The 18784-nt window shown below is 44.8% G+C and overlaps 1 non-coding gene across 1 annotated transcript; it reads right to left on the reverse strand.

Annotated features, from left to right (window-relative positions):
* Positions 1 to 2417: 2417 nt before the first annotated feature.
* On the reverse strand, positions 2418 to 2491 carry TRNAT-AGU (transfer RNA threonine (anticodon AGU)). The gene has a single exon. It is a non-coding gene; the product is annotated as a tRNA-Thr (tRNA).
* Between the last annotated feature and the right edge of the window lie 16293 nt (positions 2492 to 18784).

The raw sequence follows: 18784 nt of genomic DNA on the forward strand, positions 1-18784 counted from the left end.
TGGAGTTCATAGCACCCTTGGTCCCAAACTACCCATGGGGGTTGCCCAGATGCAGGCCAGCCCTGTGAATCAGACTTGCAACTGAGGGCAAGCCCTGAAGAGCCTTAGCTGTTAAGAAGGCAGGCGTACACTGCAAGCCCAAAGCTAGGCCCAAGAGTGAACGATGGACATAGCTGTTTGTGTTATATTGCCTTATTAATTTCTATATGGTACAGAAGCCCATGGTAGTAAACCCTTGCTGGAATAGCAGGCCTTGCCAGCTCATATTGGTTCCAAACTTTTCTGTTTTTCATAGTTTCATAGTTGGTAGGGTTGGAAGGGACCTGAGCAGATCACCAAGTCCGCCCCCCTGCCATGGCAGGAAAGAGTACTGGGGTCAAACAACCCTGGCAAGGTGATTATCTAGCCTCCTTTTGAAGACCCCTAAGGTAGCAGCGAGCACCACTTCCCTTGGAAGTTGGTTCCAGATCCTAGCCACCCTGACAGTGAAGTAGCGCCTCCTGATGTCTAGCCTGAACCTACACTCAGTCAACTTGTGGCTGTTATTCCTAGTTACTCTAGGTAGTGCTCAGGGGAACAGGGCCTCTCCCATTCCCCACTGGTCCCCCCAGGTAAATTTATAGATGGTCACTAGATCCCCTCTCAGCCTTCTCTTACGGAGGCTGAACAGGTTCAGGTCCCGTAGCCTCTCCTTGTAGGGCCTGCCCTACTGCCTCTTGACCACACCAGTGGCCCTCCTCTGGACCCTCTCCATGCTGTCCACATCCCTCCTGAAGTGCGGCGCCCAGAACTCGACATAGTACTCCAGCTGCAGTCTGACCAATGTCGCATAAAGGGGGAGGATCACCCCTCATGATCACCTGCTCATGATCAATCTGTGGATGCATGACAAGGTGAGGTTAGCTATACTGACTGCTTCCTCACATTGGCCGCCCATGTTCATCTTGGAACAATAATGACTCCAAGATCTTTCTCTGCCTTTGTGCTGACGAGGAGGGAGTTTCCCAGCCTGCAGGTATGCTGCTGGTTCTTGCTCCCCAGGTGAAATACCTTGCACTTGTTAGTATTGAAACCCATCCTGTTCTCATCTGCCCACCCCTGTAACCTGTCCAGATCTAGTTGTAGCTTGTTCCTCCCTTCTAGCATGCCCATCTCTTCCCATACCTTAGTATCATCCACAAATTTGAACAAGGCGCTTTTCACCTCCTCGTCCAAGTTGCTGATAAAGATGTTGAACTTTAAGAACTGAGCCCTGCGGACTCCACTGCCCACATCCCTCCAGGTCAAAAATGACCTGTCTACCACCACTCTCTGGGTGTGGCCCTCTAGCCAATTTGCACCCCACCTGACTGTGTAGGCATCAATGCCACAGTCACCTAAGTTTTTTAATGAGAATGGGGTGAGAGGCAGTTTCAAAGGCCTTCCTAAAGTCCAGAAAGACTATGTCCACCATGACACCTGTGTCTAAGGATTTTGTGACCTGATCGTAAAAGGCGACCAGGTTGGTCTGACAGGACCTGCCCCTACTGAAACCAAGCTGATTGCCCCTGAGCATAATCTCCCCTGCTGGTCCCTCACAGATGCACTCTTGGATAATTTTCTCAAAGAGCTCCCCCAGGATCAAGATAACACTAATGGACCTATAGTTACCTGGGTCTTCCTTCCTCCTTTTTTTGAAAATGGGGACCACATTGGCCTTTTTCTACCCCTCCACCAACTGGCCAGAGCACCACGAGTGCTCCCAAAGCCATGCCAGGGGCCCCACAATGACCCCTACCAATTCCCTCAGCACCCTGGAGTGGAGATCATCTGATGATTTAAACACATCCAACCCCACCAGAAGTTCCCTAACTAGGTCCCCACTGACCCTAGGCCTGGAGGTGCCTCTCCTGAATCTGTCCAGAATCCCGGTGGGGGAGATGTCCCGGTCCCTGCTCAGAAAAATGGAGGCAAAGAAATTGTTAAGGAGATCAGCTTTTTCATCTGGTGCAACCACCAGATTACCAAGCATGTCCTGCAGGAGCCCCACTTAAAAATGGGCTTCTTGTTATCTTTGATCCTGGTCATTAGTCTTAGCTCTGAGATTTCTCTACTTTAGCCTTCCTAACAGCCCCACTACAGTCTCAAGCAACAGAGTAACCCTCCTTGGTAATAGCCCCTCCCTTCCCCTATATGTACACCTCCTCTTTATCTTTCAAATGTTCCTGAACACCTTTGGTGAGCCACAGGGGCTTATGAGTAGTCTTGCCCCCTTTGATTTTTCATTGGGACCATCACCCTTTGGTGATCATCTCTTTAAGGAATGTCCACTCACCTCAGATTCCTAACACCCCTACCCTCTGGGACCTCAACGCCTCTCCTACTAATCTCCTTAACTCATTAAAATCAGCCTTCCTATAAGGCAATACAAGGCATACAGGCACCACTGGGATTTGAACCCAGGATCTCCTGTTTACTAGACAGGTACTTTAACCAGCTAAGCCACAGTGCCAGTCATAGTCCTCTTTCCCATTATAACCCAGGTACACCCAAAGGTGTGCCCTATTCTCAATCAGATGGGATGGGTAGGCAGGAGGGGATGCTGTGAGAGGGATGCCGGAATTTCGAGCAGATCCCTCTTTCCTTTATAGAGTTATCCCAGGGCCAAAGTTCTTAACCATATACAATTTATTGAGTTACCAACATTTATATATAAAACTCTTTAAGATAGATATAATTACAGATATAGATACAAATATGCATATAAAGGTCTATTAGCAAGAGGAAGTTGGCCCTAGGGAGGGCATTCGGGTAAGTATCCGTGCCTCAGGCCCAGAAGAGGGGAGAATCCCAAGACAGTCAATCCAGCAAGTTTATACCACAAGTGGGTTAGCTAATAATAGCGAGGATTTAGTTAGGGAGCTTCTGGAGGGGTTGGACGTATTCAAGTCAGCCGGCCCAGATGATCTCCACCCTAGAGTTCTAAAGGAACTGGCCGAGGTCATTGCAAGTCCCCTGGCACAACTTTATGAGCACTCGTGGTGCTCTGGTGAGGTACTGGAAGACTGGAAGAGGGCCAACGTGGTCCCCATCTTCAAAAAAGGCAGGAAGGAGGACCCGGGAAACTATAGGCCGGTTAGTCTCACCTCGATCCTAGGCAAGCTGTTCGAGAAAATTATGCTGGCACACATACAGGAGGGGCCAGCAGGAGACTGCATGCTTAGGGGCAACCAACATGGGTTCATCAGTGGAAGGTCCTGTCAGACCAACCTGGTGGCCTTTTACGATCAGATCACCAGATCATTAGACGCAGGGGTTGCAGTGGATATAATCTTCCTGGACTTCTGGAAGGCTTTTGACACTGTCCCTCACCCCGTTCTCATTAAGAAACTGGGGGGCTGTGGTGTAGACACCCACACAGTCAAATGGGTCGCCAACTGGCTGGAGGGCCGCACCCAAAGGGTGGTAGTGGATGGGTCCTTCTCAACCTGGAAGGACGTGGGGAGTGGGGTTCCTCAGGGCTCGGTCCTCGGGCCCGCATTGTTCAACATCTTCATCAGCGATTTGGACGAGGGGGTAAAAAGCACCCTGTTCAAATTTGCTGATGACACTAAGATGTGGGGGGAAGTGGGAACAGTGGAAGGATGCAACAGACTACAATCAGACCTCGACAGGTTACAAGGGTGGGCGGACGAGAATAGGATGGGTTTCAACACAGACAAGTGCAAGGTGATGCACCTCGGGAGGAACAACCGGCACCATACCTACAGGTTGGGGAACTCCCCTCTTATCAGCACGGAGGCGGAAAGGGATCTGGGGGTCATCATTGACTCCAAGATGAACATGGGCCGGCAGTGTGGAGAGGCAGTCAGGAAGGCCAACCGCACCTTGGCATGCATCCACAGATGCATCTCGAGCAGGTCCAAGGAGGTGATCCTCCCCCTCTATGCGGCACTGGTCAGGCCGCAGCTGGAGTACTGCGTCCAATTCTGGGCGCCGCACTTCAAGAGGGATGTCGACAGCATGGAGAGGGTCCAGAGGAGGGCCACTCGTATGATCAGGGGACAGCAGGGCAGGCCCTATGAGGGCAGGCTGCGGGACCTGAACCTGTTCAGCCTCCAAAAGAGAAGGCTGAGGGGGGATCTTGTGGCCTGTTATAAACTAGTCAGGGGGGATCAGCAGGCATTGGGGAAGTCACTGTTTCCCCAAGCACCACCAGGAGTGACGAGGAATAACAGTCACAAGCTGGCAGAGGGTAGATTTAGGTTAGATATCAGGAGGCGCTACTTCACAGTCAGGGTGGCTAGGGTCTGGAACCAGCTTCCAAGAGAAGTGGTGCAGGCTCCTACCCTGGGGGTGTTTAAGAAGAGGTTGGATGAAAACCTTGCTGGGGTCATTTGACCCCAGTATTCTTTCCTGCCATGGCAGGGGGTCGCACTAGATGATCTGCTCAGGTCCCTTCCGACCCTACAAACTATGAAACTGAAACTATAATAAAGACATCCTTACAGAGCCCATTATACAGAATTAATTTATGACAGCTATTATAACACCAACAATAACAATTGATACCGAACAGGAAACATAACTATACCAGATATTAGATGCACCCTATCTGGGTTCCAACCACTTGGTCCCTCAAATGGGATAGGGTCTTCTCCACCTAGGCCCACTCCCCCCAGGGTCCCTTGCCTGGGGGCACCTCCCCTGTGGGACCCAGGTTCCCAGTAACACACAGTCCTTCCTCTGGGGGCTGTCAACCTGCTCTGGGCACCAGGGCTCTTTTAGTTTAATGCTGAGCCACACTACAGGTCTCTGGTTATCCAGCCTAGAGCCATGGCTAACTTGAACAGCTTCGAGCTACTCCCAGGGCCAGCTCTCCTTGTGCCAATCTGTGTACCGTGTGGGGCCCGAGCAGCCTTGAACTGCTTCCAGGGCCAGCTCTCCATGCACCAATCCACACATTGCCTTACCCAGCCGCTTGCCAGGTTTGCAGGCTCAAGTCACCTCGAGTGCCTCCCAGAGCCTGAGCACCATGTGCCGATCTGCACACTGTCAAAGCTCAGGTGGGGTCCCAATGACTATCTTCTCTAGAGCTCCTCTCTCCTCACTGTCCCTCACCACATCTGCCCAGCATGCTCAGCACGCTGGGCTTTTATTTACACCGGAGGCCTCGCCTCTGAAGTGTGCTGGACCTGCAAAGTGCAGTCTTAAATCAGGTCCAGGGGCTCCTCGCATCACCCTGCTCCAAGCAGGGGCAAGGCGAGCCCCTTCCAGCTGTTACCTGATTGGTGGAAATGTTCCACCAATCCAAAGTGTCCTTCTCCAAGCCAGACTTACCAGGCAAAAGCAGCAAGCCTGCCACACCCCATTGGACCTTTCTTCTTCAATGTGAAGACAGGCACCTAGGGGACCAGGTGCCTACCCTAGTAGCATCACAAGAACAGCCAAGCGGAAAGGGGTGTAAGGGAGGTGGAGCCCCACAGAATATGCTCAGACACCAAGACCTGCACCCATCTCAATGCACCCCACCATAGGACTACTTCCTGATATCTTTCTCATTAACAAGTTGTGGTAGATAAGGGGACGAAACATCCATTGAGAGCATGGCCACCAGGCCCCACCCTGGTGTGACCCTTCAGCCCAGGTCCCACTTCATGGAAAACAAAGGTGGGGGGGTCGAAATCACTTCAAATGAGATAACTTCTTCTACCTAAGAATGAGAATCCTACAAGATAGAGAAGCAGAACTACAGCTAGGTAAGTTTCCCTTCTCAGAAGAAACCATCTGGACAGGATTCTCACTCTGGTAAAGTAAAAAAAAAGATGATGACTAATGAGAGATGGCCTAAAAGAAAAACAAGAGAAAGCTGCAACCAACCACAATAACAACAAAGTCAAATGCCAGTATGTACATGGATCATCAGAGAACATTCAAGCTTGTAGACAAAAACAGCAGAGAGTGAAAATATCCCTCAACAAGCAGCAAACAGAAAGCAATATTAGAGCAGATTTTGGAATGCCAGTTTTATAGTAATGTAATTCTTTTTACATATACATACCACAGATATTTCCACTGAGGCCTCTTGTCATATACGTTCCAGTGTCTAAAAATCCATTGTTATGGCATATTTGCCCATGACAGCATATTGTTTACTTTTGCAATTTTTAATAGCTCCTGCAATGAAAACATTTAGATTTATTAGGTAAAGTAAAAATCAAAGTATCTATTTACATTTGTATTTACTTTGGCAGAAATAGTACAGACTTATGTTGTTTCAGTTGCTAATTCAACCAACAAGCTACTTCAGGAAATTTATTTTAATTAGCATTCATGATTCCTGTTATTGTCCAAAGTTCATCTTAAAAAGTAGCCAAAAATAGAAGCTAAATATATGTATGTTAATACTGGTGAATTGCAAACGATAAAAGAAACTTGCATGAAATTTACAGGGCTTTTTAAAGTATGCTTATTCTAATATATTATTCTATTAAGAGATACTTGTTAATTTCAGAAAAGAAAGGAAACAATTACAATAATTATAGATCTCTTTATTAGCCTAACTCAAACAATAGTCTTCTAACCTCATTATAAAAAGCAGAAATCCAGAATAATTTTAGTTGTATAAAAGTGGCATTGCACTCATTTGTGAAAAGTGGTCTGAAGATATTTTATTTTTTTCTTTAAGTACAAAGACATTGATCCATTTTTTTACTTTAATTCATGGCAATTACAAGTTAAATTCTTTTCATTTCCTGTATCAGAATTAACTTTTGAATTCTATGAGAAGCTCATACAAGGCTTGATACCATGATCATTGAAGTCAATGACCAAACTCCCATTGACTTTAATCATGAAATATAAGGACTATAAATCACAAAAATACTTTTCCTTAAAGGAGAAGCCATGACAAATATTTCATAGCCAAGCAATTTTAAATATTTGATTCCACATATCCATAGATTTACTGAATATACAATAATTCCTGTCGGAAACAATTACAAATACTTACTGCAGTACCTGCATTTAGCTCTGCACCATTCCCACTATATCTGTGGATAATTTACTTGTGTTCCAGTACAGAGCATCTCATTAGAGTTTCAACAAACCACTATAATATGCCCACAGTAAATTGGAAACAAAATGGTTACAGAGGAGAGAACATTTGTACCATAACTGTTAGTATGCAAAAACTCACAGCATTTTTAACACTCAATAGCCTAACTTTACATTAACTCTTCATTTGTATTCGCTAAGGCATACACTAATTTTCTTAAGCTCTGCCCTTTCTCTGTCTGGTGGGAAAAAAAACAGTTTTCACCAGAACAGTCACTCCCAAGTATTTTTCCTGAAGCCCTTCGTAGCAGAAAAATTAAATATTGGACTGGTTTGGACCAATTTCAGATTTTATGCTACCTACTAACTTTTCTTCAGTCAAATCTGCCATCATCAATGCCAGGCACAAGTCAGATAATGGCAAGACAACACTAAATCTCTTTTTCTGCTCTCTTGAGAGCCCTTTGCTTAGCACTGCTGTGACGCAGAAGCTAGCAGTATCCACATAATCAATTGTAGTCCTTATAGTCAGGGGAAATAATTACATCAGAGGTTCAACAAGCTGGTACTCGGAGAGATGGCTAAATTCTGCTCTCATTTCTACTAGTTCAATCTGAATTTGTCCCAGAGCACCACGACATAATGATTTTTGCAAGCATTTTACTGAAAGAAGCACAATAAGGCAAAACAGCTGAGAGCTCCACACAGTCCAAATTTGTATCTACAGCTGTTGGTTTACCAAGTCTCCCTCAGCTTCCCAGACTGTGTTTCCACAGGCTTTAGCCAGGCTGAAAGCCAGCATATATGACATTTAATCTTCTGGAACTAATATTAGGGAACTGTGATCACATTTTGTGTGGGAATACATCCTTATTTTACGTGTCATAAAACTGTACCTGAACAGTCTGCATAATCCCAACCTGCATCACAAGCACATATGCTGTTATCTGGGTTAGGGAATCCCACTGTTCTTACATTTTAAAGGACACGCTATTAAAAATAAAAAGAAAACTTTGGAGTTCAACTATGGCAAAGAACACAATAAATGAAAAAAACAGATGTTGATTGCATTGAAATGAAGGAAATAGTAAAACCCTGATACACTGCGTAGTCCTAGAATAACCCATACCAGTAAAAAAGAAAACAAAAATCCAAAAAAACCCCTCCAAAAACCCTTGACTTTTTATAGTTTTTGACTCAACCTGACAAAAAAGTTAATATGGCCAAATTAAAAACAGTGTGGTACTGGAATAGCAAGAAACCAGTTAGACACTACTAAATGTAGTTTGTCTCATATTATTTGATAAATGTTGCTGTCATTGACAAAATTAATTACTTGTCATTAAATGTTTGCCCTATTTAAATAGCTCTACAGCTCATCAAATAATTTATTCAACAAATAAGCAAATGAATTTTATATAATTTATTTATATTAAATAATGTATGTGATTAATATTTTTCCTGGTTTTAAACCAAATCTGTAATAGTTAGACGCTTATATGCAATATTCTTGCTGTGCTACAAAGTTGCTGTAGAGAAATTCAGGGTGAAGTAGTACAATGAAACAGAAACATGTAAATGCTCATATATTATTTGTTCTTACCACATTTTTTATCTTTACACATTAGTCAAAAAGGGGAAAAAAGAGAGGAAAAAGATTACCGTATATACAAAACATATGTTCTGGTTCAAAAAACCCACTAGAAACAGTATGTATTCCACTGATATGTCAGAAAGAGCTATAATTTAGTTGAGAGCTGGTTGAAAGATTAGTTCTCTTAAATTATTGATGCCAAATTTTCAAAAGAGCTCAGCATCCAACTGATTTCATTAAAAGCAATGAAAATTTGTCCTTCAGCACATTGTTGTGCACTGCGCAATGGCTCATTCTTCATGGTCCCATGTAACTAAAGAATAATTATAAATACATCAGCAAATAAGAACAGTCCTGATTCTACAGCTTTATTCACAGCAAGGGTAAAATTCTTCTGTTGACTCAGCTTTCCTTCTACCATTATGAATCAAGTTCCTTATGAACTTATTTTTATCAAATGAAATCCTGTTTCCAATAGTCAGTAGTGGGTATTTTGCCACTGATGTCAATGGAGTCAATTCTTTATAAACGTGCAAACTGGCATTAAAGAATGACTATAGGTCAAACAGAAATATTTGAAAGAAAAAAAACTGGATAGGTGATAAAGATAAATATTTACATATAATGTGTTCCAGTCAGCAAATAACAGAACAGGTAAGCATAGCAGTCTCCCAAGACACACGAGAGAAACCTTGCCTATGGATCCCCAGAGGGTAAGTATGTCCCAACAATCGATGGGTAAGCACCACAAAATATAAAACACAATAAACAGTTAATAAACACTCCAAAATATAAGACGCAGCAAACAATTAATAAACACTCCAAAATGTATGGTAATCCCAAATACCCCCCTCCTCTAGAAGAGTCTACCTCTCTTTAGCATAAACCCCCTCTGATGGGGCAAGCCATAGTATCCCTCCCCAGTGGGAAACCTCTTGCCTGAGAACTCACGCTTCCCTGCAAGTAGGGTCCAGCAAGGGCTCCTGGTGTTTTGTCCCCAGCTAAGCAAGTGGCTCCTACAGTGGGTGCTCTGTCTCAGCCCCCCGCGTTGGGTGCATGGCTCATTCACATACCCAGATGGCTCGACCTTCTCAGCAGGTTGTGGGCCTGGGCAGCCTTGTGCATGCATGCCCAGAGCCAGGGCTTCAGTACAGGCCCACTGCACTGTGAAGCCTGGGCTGCCCACAAGCCCTCGCGACTGGCAGCGGGGAATGGGGCCTGACCCACCCTGCCCCCTCCAAAGACCTTCAGCCCAACAATAACTCACCACACAGCAGTGTCTGCACCAGTGCCAGCCTCATGCTAGGGTTGGAGTCCTGAGCCACCTCCAGTGGCTCCCAAGGTCCCGGTCCCTCTTGGACCCTGCATGCAGTGATCCCTGCACCATCCAGCCTCATGACAGGGTTGGAGACCCAAGCCACCTCGAGCAGCTCCCAAGGTCCCAGTCCCATTCGACCCCTCTGTATACCAACTTAGTTCTCGTAGGATTCCTCTGGGAAGTTATTGAAATCTTTGCATGTGCTGCTGTTCTACTGTATGGAGTAAAAACAGTACTGCAGGTGCCGGCGTCCTTTAATTCCACTCCTGTGTCCAGACTATGTCCTTCTAGTCCAAAATTTAATCCAAAATACTTGTCATGTTGACTTACTAATTGTGCTGTGGTTGGGTTCACTTTGAACCCTGTTCGGCAAACAATTTCAAGCACCATCTTTGTTTTCTCTATGCATTCATCTAGCGAGACAGCTGTAACTAGGATATCATCAACCTAAGAGACTACATTGTGCAAATAATAATCAGGCAATTGCTCCCACACTCAGCTACCAAACTTAAGACAGAACAATGGACTGTTGTGGAAGTCATATGTGTCAGAGCAAAATTTTGATTAGATGCTGCTAACACAGAAGATTGGGACTGACATGCATATTGGACTCTGTGAGTGGAAAGTTCCAAGGCTCACCCAGCCCGTGCCCCCTGGGTGACCTGCGGGCCTGTCAATCATTGTTGACCTACTTTCCCCACAGACCCATGCTCAGACTGTGTCAGCTTCTGACTGAGAGCATGCTCAGTCAGAACCTGACATGAGGTAATCTGACTAGAAATTTCTCTGCGGAGAGCGTTCTGATTGGTCACTAAATTCAGATAAAAGTTCTGTGAGCCCCGCCCTCGGGGGGAGAGCGCGTTAGCTGGAGACAGAGGCTGGTGCTGCAGGGACTGTCTCTCAGTCAGGCCCCTAGGCCTATTGATCTCCTCCCTCGATTGGCACTCTGTGTCCTTAATTGATAGTAATTGCAGTTTTGATTATTCGACTTTGGATTGATTTATTCATCCTTGACTACGATTTGGATTCTCCTCATCCTGTCGATTCTCCGGTTACTGGACTGTTTTCGCTTTCGACCTTGACCTCGCCTCCGGACCACCCTCGGTACCTCGACGTGACTCAACTTACCTGGCTTTCGACCTCGGCTTTCATCATCGACTATCCGGTTGTCCATTTTGGACTGGCGTCACGACCCCGGTTATCGACCTACGTGTTACAGTTTTGTCTGTTTGTTTATTCCCGTTTATGAGCTGTTGACCAGCCCTGGGACTAACAACGGGCGGCCGCTCGTTGTGAACCTCGTGGGCCAACAGACCCCTCTGTTGTTTATTGTTTACATCTGTTACTGTAACTGAAGATCCTACCTATGCCATCAAAGCGTAAATGTAATAAACCATTAATTTGGAACTATAAGCATGCGTGCCACTCAGACTCGACCACCGCTAATCCCAACCTGTCCGTTTCCAAATTGCCACCACTTGACCAACCAACCGTGACTGAGACCGTGAGCTTGGCTCGCCAGCCACAGCTCCGGATCCTCACACAATATGAAAAAAATTGTTCTGACTTAAATGTAAATGCAAATTTATATCAGTACTTGCTGTTCACAGGAATTGCAAGAAATGCATTCGATAGGTCTAACATGGAAAACCAGGTAGCCCCGTGAGCAATACTTGCTAATACTTCCAGGTATTTAGCAACTCTGGATGCTAATGCTTTATTTAAATGTTTGTAATCAATTGTCAATTGTCATGTCTTTCCATTGGCCTTTCTCACAGGCCACCTTGGACTGTTCGCTCTACTACTTGTTTTGATTAGTACCCTGCTGCACTAACGCAATGATCGTTTCTTCAAGGCTTTTCTCAGCTTCTCTAGGAAACTGGTACTGCTTTTGCAGCTTTGAATATGCTCCTTTAATTTCTACAGCTGCATCAATCTTTCCTCACTGAAGTTGGTTTGTTGCCCAAACTTCTTTCACATTCAGAACAAGTGTACTAATACTCCCTCCCCGGGCAGAAGGTCTAAGGTTTCTGCTGTCTTAATAGTGGCATAATGATGTCTTGTAGGAATGATATCATATGCTTTCACAGGCTTCCCTGTGATTCTTAGTATATAATTCAGCAAATCAATTGTAATCCCCAAATTTCCCAGGAGGTCACATAAAATTATTTCTACTCCCTACAATTTACAAAAGCCAAATATAGACAATCCAATTTGTGAGTCAATTTTGAATGATCCCAGCTCCAAAAACCCCATTTTGTTCGCTGAGCCACCAAACCCTTCTAGCTTTTCACCTCGCTGGGTGTCCAATTGGAGAACGGTCTATTCTTGTTCCTAACATGACTGAACACAGCACCAGTATCAACTCACATAGACTGCTTGTACCACAGCACTCACTGTATACAGTCACCAAAGCTAATCATAATGATGGGACAACCCCAACAATCATATGTAATCAGTACCAAATTGATGGTCAGAAAACTGTGGGGAGATCGGAGCACTGGGCTGTCTCAGTCACAATCATTGACTGACGTGCAGCAGAGGCAGATTCTCCTCTGTACTACTGGTTTCTGACTTCACACCTACTTTCTTTGTCTTGTACTTCAACAACCTCTCTAGTATCTCTGCTGTCGGCAACCCACTGATAACCTCTTTCTGAGTATAGCTTAACAGCTCTTTCCAAAGAGAGTCTCTGAATTTATTCCAAGAAGATCTAAATTTCTTACGCTCCTTATAATCCTGACAGTTCCCTTCCTGGAACCCCTTATGACTCCAGTCTCTTCTTTCATATCTCTCCTTATCTGAACCAGAATTCAGCTTCTATTCATTATCAGAAGTCCCCCTGTAATCAGCATGAAGGCTAATCACATTGACTTGGGGTTTCTCCTAGAACCTTCTCTGTGACTGATCACTATCTGTACTGTCAGTCAAACCTTACTACCTTGGTCTGATGTTTATAATGCTTGACTGACTTATCTTTCTCACTTAAGTTCTTTCTAGAAACAACAGTGATTTTTTCCTACTTTCCTAAAGTCAATATTCCTACTAGCTTCCAGGTCGAAACCTTGCTTTGCCCATTTCATAATATCCCCCAAAGAGTATGGTCTTATCCTAGGAGTAAATCCTTGTACAAGTAGCTCTTTAAAAGCCCTCACATCAAAATCAAACACATTTGCATTCCCCCTCTGGGGCCGAGCCAGTTCTGCAGACACAAAATAAAAGCTTTTTTCTTTCCAAGTACGCCTCCAGTCTCTCACCAGGGTCTCTCCTTATGGAACAGCACAACTGGTGGTTCCACTGGAAAGACCTGTTGTAAAATTTCTTCTCTTACACCAGCAGTATTTGACGTAGTCCTATTCTTTATCTGTATAGGTAGCACCACAAAATCTTTGGCACTCAGACATTCTTGAACTACGTCTATGAGATCTAACACTGTGTACCCAGATCTTTCGCTAGTCAACGCCATCTCGGCCAACCAACTCACAGCCGTCTCTTTCTTCAGTGCTCCTATTCTTTTTCCCAGAGCTCTTCATTGCTATGCTGTCAGTGGAACTATTGATGTCTCTGTCAAGATCCCTCCGCAGGGGCCAGATCTCACAATCTCCGCAATATGGATTGGAGCCATCAGTGCCAAAAGACCTTTGCCTAAATCTTTGCCCACTTTTACTAAAGAAGTAGTCCGATAGTTAAAACTGCTGTTACATGACAAATCTGTATTATCAGAACTGTCATACTTAGAAATATTTCTGGTAATATTCCTTCTCACTGCAACAACTGAACTTACAGACTAGCTAGCCTTTAAATGCGCTCTCAACTCTGCAATTCCCTTTTCACACACTTCATGGTTTACCACTGCCAATTCCTCTGTGTGCGATCTCCTCAGCACTCTGAATGCAGCATCTAAATCTTTCACATCCTCCTTCTAGTGCTGGCGTTCCTCCACCATCAACTCTACACCCTTTTTCAGGGATCTTATTTCTTTTTTAAGTTCTACAACCAAGCTAGGCAGACAAGGCTCTTTGGGTAAATCTGATATCTTTTATTAGACCAAGTAAAATAGTTGGAAAAATTCTTCTTTGCAAGCTAACTGCAGATGCTTCCTCTGCCTAACAAAGGGTGTTTGTACCCGAAGCTTGCAGTGAACAATTTTTCCAACTATTTTAGTTGGTCTAATAAGAAATTAGATTTACCCAAAGAACCTTGTGTACCTAAGTCCTGAGAGCAACACAGCTACAACCGATATCCCACAATCAAGCTAGCATCTTTCCATGCATTTCCCTGAAAAGCCTTAATTTCAACATGTACTATATCTAGTTATGACACTTTACTCCAAAGCGACCAATTGCCCTTTCAAATCTTTTACAAGTCTAGCTACTTGTTTAGCCTTCTCTGATAACTTCCTCACACAGTCCAATAACCCAAGCAAAGCTGCTTTTTAAGACACTTGTCTTTCTTTTTCTCATTTAACCAATCTACCCATTTAACACAAAAAACTTCATATGCAAACCCATTGTTGCTAATTTCAGCTTCTTTCCACAACACAGCTTTCTGCAATGGGTACTTCCATATGTACTTCCACTCTCTTAGCAAAGGCTCTAACCACTCTTCAAAAGTTTCAAAAGTTTATCACTCTCTGTAGCAACAACCTCAGACATCCTAACTTAACTAACTAACTTTGTCACAGTTCAAACACAAATATGCTAGTCTGTTATTCAATTAGTTAATACAACAACCACAACACTGGTGAGTCTATTACAACAAAAACAACAATCCTTAGTCTGTTATTTCGGAGTCAACACTAATAATCAGGGCTCAATTAATTATCTTAATTAGCATGCCCACCCAGGGACACCGAACTGTTACGGGCAGTTATGCAAATGAGTCCATTAGTTATGCAAATTATTATGGCTATTAAACAGTCCTCAATGAAAAGTGGTGGGTACTAATCCTCCCATCAGATTATTGCCTTACTGTCCAGGTCAATCTGATGTTATGAGTAATAAAGAAATCAGGCACTCAATTACCGTTTAAACAGCAGGACTATATTATTAAAGAGAACAAATAATTAACATACAAAGAGAACAATAAGCATACAGCTAACAAACAATAGTCCGAACGGCAAAGTACAAAATGGAAAGCAAATCATTGTGTCTCACTCAATTGTTAACTATGTTACAACTCTAGTGACAGCTCCTGCAGTCGCAGACAGCCCAGCAGCTTGGTCAAGTGAGCCAGGTCCTCTCAGTCGCCCCACGCAATTCCCAGAGCTTTCTTGCTCTTCTCAGAGAGTTTGCCCTTGTCAACAGGGAGGGTGACCCATTACCCTCTTGCCAAGGCCTCATGGGCAAGTTCCTGATGGGACAGATAGACAGTTCACAGCCTCAGCCTACGACCTCTGGGAAACCCTCGCTTCTTGACCAGAGAGGCATGCAAACCACTCTCCACCACACAGCTTATCACACCTCAAGCAAAACACCAGCAACTCATGCAACTAATCCCACAAACTCTCTAGACTCACTCTGCAGAGACTCACGTCTCAGACTTACCCACAAATGAATCTGGACTCACAACAAGCCCGATCTCCAGAGATGACCGTAGCAGGGTGCAGAGCCCAGGGCAAATCAGCCTGTTCAAGGCCCAGACATGGCAGCGGGGGGTGGTGAGTGGGTGAGCGGCCAGACGCAAAGCCAGCCCAGCTCTGTTGGGCCCCCCTAAGTATGGGGTCCCAGGCAGTCGCCCCAACTCACCCCCCCCAGGGATGACCCTGCCAATCTCTTCCACATCCCCAGTCTCACATGCAGACTCTTTTTAAGGGTACCAATCAGACCACACTTGTCAGTCATCTGTTGTCCAATCAAACTTTCAGGAAAGCCACCAATCAATGAACACACCAATCATATCTCTTATAATCTTAAAACCAAAATATCAACTTTTGGTGCCTCCACACCACTTTTGGCATGAACCTTGTAATCTAATCAACATTTATCTGCACATGCCCCTCTCACCACTCATAGAGGTCTAAAGGGGAGTTCTTCCAACATCTTCTGAACAACGTATTCACTGGGCATGTGCAGATGCTACTCTAGTTACTTAATTATTACTCTAGTAATGTAAACCGAGCACACACACTAATCAGGTCAGGGACAAGCCACCTAGGGCTTACGGCGGTGGGACAAGTTGGGGAGCTTGTTCCCTTTCTAGCTCCGTGCTTGCAGAGCTGGTGGGGAATAAGCTCCCCAGCCTGCACCCCCAGCTCCACACTCGTGGAGCTGGGCAGGAAACAAGCTCCCCAGTCCCACCAGCAGGCAGCCCCAAGCACCAGCTCCACAACCATGGGGCTGCTCCTGGGAGATGCTTATCGCCCAGCCTGAGCTTGCTGGTCACAGGGCTTGGGCTGAAACCCTCATCCCCCAGCAGCAGCTGCACGGTCATGGAGCCAGTGCTGGCAGATAAGGGTCTTCCAAGCTCCTGCACCCCAGTCACGATGGTGGAGTCGGGGCTGGGTGATTAGGATCTCTCAGCCCCCGCTCCCTGATCGTGATCTGGGAGCTTGGAGCTTGGAGCTCACTGCTGCTGAGGCAGGGGGACAAAGTCCTGGTTTGGGTTTCTGTGGCAGAGCCCACCCTGGCAGCAGGTAGCTCCTGGGGGCAGGGAGCTATCTCCTGCCCCCTGGTAGACAGCTGATCTGAAGCAGATTTGGCTCCTGGTCAGGCGTCTACACAAGTGCTCCAGCGCCATTACTAATGCTGAGTAAATTTGCTACTTACATTTGCAGGTAGCAATTTTAATCAGAATTAGGGAGATTTACTCTAAAGTAAGCATGTGTACATGTAGACACACACGCTTACTTCACAGTAAACTATGCTAATTTGCCGTTAAGTGTCTCATGTAGACATGCCCAGTGTGTATGTCCTGCATAGTTTAACAGGGCCAGGCAGAAGATGGAAAGTGCACCTAAAGCTTAAGTCCTACTCATAGCTAAGAAACATGAAGAGCCAGAAGCACAGACTGGTAGAAGATTTAATCAGAAGAATCCTAATGAAATTTCTCACTGGAATTTGTTGACTCACAGGCAGTGAAATGCTGCACGGAGACAGATACACTCTGACAAATGTCCTCCAGAAACACAGCAGGGTTCTGACAGCACCTGGCTTGCTGGCAGCTTTCTTGACAACTCACCCTCCCAGATCATGGACAGCCCACAACGCTAGCTAGACAGCTCAGGGTTGAGTTTCTAGGGTTTGTGGCTTGAGGGCAGCCTGCCTCAGGGCCCAGGGTACCTCCCATTTTTCAGAGAATTTTGAGATTTGAGCTTCTCATTCTGAATCGGAAGGTGAACAGATTTGAGAGTGTCCATATCCCCTATGAAACATGTGGAACGGCCTTTCTTCACCCAAGGCCATGGGTGATCTATGCTGGATGGAGAACAGCCTAACAGCAGAGATCCAGAGGGCAGGAAGTGGGGCTGCAAAAATCTCCTGTCCTCATTATGACCCCATATTTTCTGGCAGATTATTTCCCATCTTTTAAATTGCATTCGCTTTGGAATGGGGACTTTATACCCCTACATCTATCGCTATGCATAGAGCTCAGCTTCTGTGCCATGCAATGCTGAAATGTTAACCACAGCAACTAAATGCAAGCAGGAAGCGGATCTGCTAAGTAATAGGGAACCATTTTTACAGTGGTTTCCTATTATAATTGCTCTTTAATATCATTACTTGATTTTTAAGAAAGTAGATTAAAAACCATATAACACAACTGAAGGACAGCATTCAAGTAGCAAATGCTCCTTACAAATATTTTTTGCAAACAGTGATTGCAAAAAGGCCTTGTTTTCCAATCCTCAGACTGTGGTGTCCAAGCATCATTTTTCCCCTCATGAAGTTCCGCACTGACACACTATATTCCAGCTAATCTTTTTGTGCCATGTACATCACATCATATTATATAAACATAACACTGTATAACTGGACATGCCTGTCAGAGTATGACACATCACAAAATGACATGCCAAGGAATATGAAGAGCAGTCTTGCAAACGGGTTAAGAGGAGAAGAGGTTTCACTCAGTGTTTGCATCAAATGTTCTTAGTAAAAGCTTTGTGAATAATGAGTGTGCAGCAATGTCAGCTGTAGGGTCTTTGCTCTCCCTGAAAACTGGAAAATTTCCACCCCTACAGCAGGGCAGTCACTTCTACAATAAACAGCCACTAAACATCTGACTGTGCCTAATACTTTTCTTCTTCAGGCAGCTGTCTCTATGATAAAGATGGCCCCAATGTGCACATCTGTCTGCAGGAACTAAGTCATATTTTTCTACGCCTAGAAGCACAGAACTGAAAAAATAAATTTGATCACATCTGTGTGGGGAAGTTCAAATGATGCAGGCATCTCTGCTAAGAAAAGTATATGGAGTCACCATGGCAGTGGAATAAGCTTTCAGTAAAATTTCACAAGGTATGTGCAGACCCAGACACAGGCATGGTTGAACTGGGTGGCTGCCCAGGGCCCGGACAGAAAGGGTGCCCAAAAATGGTAATTTTTTTCCATTGTCCAATTATTATCATCATGCTGTCTGGCAAAGTTGGGCCCGATACTAAAAGTTTGCCCGAGGCCGCCAGGAGTCTAGGTATGGTACTCGGTAAGTGGTGCTGAAATCTTCTCATGAAGTATGTTAGTCATCATAAGCCAAGCAGCTGAAGATTTTTTGAGCAGTTTCCTTGAAATGAGCATTTCCAAAACTCAGGCCCCATTTCCTTTCGCAGAGGACTTTCTGTAAGCACCAAACCATTCAGGATGTTGCCTTATAGAGAACTCATTCAGAAGTATCTATAC

Source organism: Crocodylus siamensis, chromosome 9 (genome assembly GCF_052110815.1).
Source record: "Crocodylus siamensis isolate JL-2025a chromosome 9, ASM5211081v1, whole genome shotgun sequence".
In the NCBI taxonomy this organism is placed as follows: Eukaryota; Metazoa; Chordata; order Crocodylia; family Crocodylidae; genus Crocodylus; species Crocodylus siamensis.